The 2,815-nt window shown below is 36.7% G+C and overlaps 1 pseudogene; it reads left to right on the top strand.

Annotated features, from left to right (window-relative positions):
* Positions 1-547: 547 nt before the first annotated feature.
* LOC149000539 (F-box/FBD/LRR-repeat protein At1g13570-like) lies at positions 548-1,993 on the top strand (annotated as a pseudogene).
* Positions 1,994-2,815: the final 822 nt, after the last annotated feature.

The raw sequence follows: 2,815 nt of genomic DNA, 5'->3' as shown, positions 1-2,815 counted from the left end.
TTCTAAATGAAGTAAAACAATCTCTCCTATGTGATATATTTGCAAGAAGGGTAAGCCATTAATTCAGTTTTAGTAAAACAATTTCTCCTAGTTGATATATTGCAGAAGGGTAAGCCATTAATTCAGTTTTCAGTTCTTTCTGTCTCTGGTACTCTTAAGGGTTCTTCCCCTTTCTCTTCAGCTATCAATGTAGAGTAGCATTTGATAAATAGTTGCTTGAAGAAGCACAACTGATGAACAGAGAGACCAGTGGTTTCAAAAGATTTTGGAGTTCTTTAGTATGACAATTCATATTTTAGATTCTAATGTGTAAACAAGAGAAAGTTTCAAGTCTCAAGCTTTAGGACAACTGAATTTATGTTACCCATTTCAGTTTAGCTCAAGGTTCTATTTTTCCTCTACTGCATTTCTATACTAACATGCATTAATGGCTGTTTTGTTGATTAGAACAGAAGCTTTTGGTTGGTAACTTGGTATGGTGTTGTGTTTGGAATTTCAGAAACTTGGTTTATCTTGCAATGTTTTTATTGATCCTTGCAGAGTGGAAATGGCACCGATTCGAGACATTCTGAGTAATCTTCCAGATAATATACTGGATAACATCTTTTCAAGCTTGTCAATCAGAGACACAGTGAGGACTAGTGTTCTATCAACTAAGTGGAGATACAAATGGGTTTCTGTTTCACATCTCATATTCGATGATGAATCTTTTCCTCCAAATGTTTCACTTGGTCATTATAAACTAGTTAAAATTATCAATCATGTTCTCCTAATTCATAAAGGTCCAATCCAGACATTCAAGATCTCTAGTAGGCATTTGCAAACTTGTTCAGAGATAGATAGTTGGATCTTTTCCCTATCCTTACATCCTTTGAGAGAATTTAGTCTTCAGATTTCTGAATCCTCCTTTTATACTGTTCTTCCATGTTTATTTTCCCTTCCACACCTGGTTCGTCTAAAACTGATTTGCTGCCATATAATACCTCCTTTGTCATTCAAAGGCTTTAGTTGTCTTAAAACTCTGTTTTTTCACTGTGTTTCACTTTCTAATGCCTCGTTGAAATGCTTGCTTTCTTCCTGCCCTGAACTAGAAAAGTTGACATTGTCTGGTATTCATGGTGCTACTCATCTTGAACTCAGCAACCCAAAATTAAAGTACTTATATATCTCTGGAAGTGTCATGGTGATGTGCCTCAATGGTTTAAATCATTTAGTTTATGCAAATTTCCAAGCAACAACTGCTTATCAGGGACTATCAGAAAACTACAATTTTACCAACAATCTTTTCTCCCTGGTTAGTGTTCATGATCTTTGCTTTGGAGGGAACTTTCTACAGGTAATTGATCCTTGCTAGTGATTTTCATAAGATTTCTGCACAAAACTTTTGTGTTTACTTCTGCTGCATTCTGTTACACAGTACTTAACTGTTAGTGATGCGCCAAGAAGGATGCTGCCTGTTACTTTCAATCATTTGAAGAAACTCCACTTCATGTTAAACACAGAGGACATGAAAGAGATTTTAGTTGCTATCTGTTTACTCAATAGCTCCCCTAATTTGCAAGAGCTTCAAATCTGGGTAAGTGACCTGTAGTGCTATCTTTCCTTTTCTTGCATTAATTCCCTTGTGCTCTTGTTCTTAACTTGTTCAATTCTCTAGTTCTGGAATTGTAGGGAAGTTGCAGTCTCTCCATTGATTGATCTGGAAGAAGTGAAGGATCAGTTGGAGTCATTCAAAGAGCTCCGGGTGGTGAATATCTCTAATGTCTACCGCTACAATTATATCAGTGGCAACAAATTTGAATTGTTCCTCTTTGGATTTATCCTTGCCAATTCTCCAGTGCTAGAGACAATGAAAATCCGTATTGGAATAGCAGATATGGATGCTCGCGAAGTTGTTATTCTGCTAAAAAAGTTGCTTGGATTCAAAAGAGCTTCACAACAAGCAGAAATCCGTATACTGGACTAGGAAACTGATGGAACTGATCCAAGTTGATGACCACTTGAGTTCCAAAAACCCTTCTTTTTCTTTTGTGTTTGCTAGAAACTTTTCAGGCATTGTGTACTTATCAGAGTCTATAGGGAGAGAAGCGATTGCAGCAATGCCTAATAAGGTTGTATATATGTGGTGGAAGCATTGTTATGTTGTTTAACTTAATGACCATCAATCTTGAATGCTTCAAGCTCAAAGACACTCATTTCGTTTTCCTCCTTTTTTTCTTCTAGCCTTCATAATCTTCCTATCAAAAACACACAGTGAGCACAACCCAATTGGAGGATAATAATAATCTAATCTTTGCATCTACCGAGAACAAATCGAACCCTGACAAAATAGAAATTAAAATTCTGCAATTAATGAGGTAATGGGAAGATTAAGTAGAAGCCCTTTGCCTAATCAGAAACCCCTCAGCTAGATGCACCTGCAATACTCAAATCTCAGCTGCGCTGCTCAAGAAAGTGCATGATGAAGCAACAACCATAACCTCAAGAATCAATAAGCTTGTAAAGCCGGTGGAATTCGAATAGTTGGACTGTAAAATAAGTAATAAGGGTTTGTGGGTGAGATTTTCAAATCCTAGGTTTACAGTCTCTGTTTTTCCTTTTTCCTGGTAAGAGGATTACAGGCTCAGTCATTAATTCATAGGGATTGGCGAGTAGCAAAAGTGAACTGCTAAGATTTTGCTTATGTCGTTATGTTGTAAGTTGTTACCTAAATGTGCTAATTTCACAAACCCAGAAGCTTCAATGTCAATTCAACCATGGAAGAAGGTGAATGAGAAGTTTAGGTAAGTAACCGACTCAAAATGCAATCCTTTAG

This window comes from Hakea prostrata, chromosome 11, assembly GCF_041222555.1.
Source record: "Hakea prostrata isolate BN-2017 chromosome 11, UWA_Hpros_2, whole genome shotgun sequence".
In the NCBI taxonomy this organism is placed as follows: Eukaryota; Viridiplantae; Streptophyta; class Magnoliopsida; order Proteales; family Proteaceae; genus Hakea; species Hakea prostrata.
This window is presented reverse-complemented; position numbering and strand designations above follow the sequence as displayed.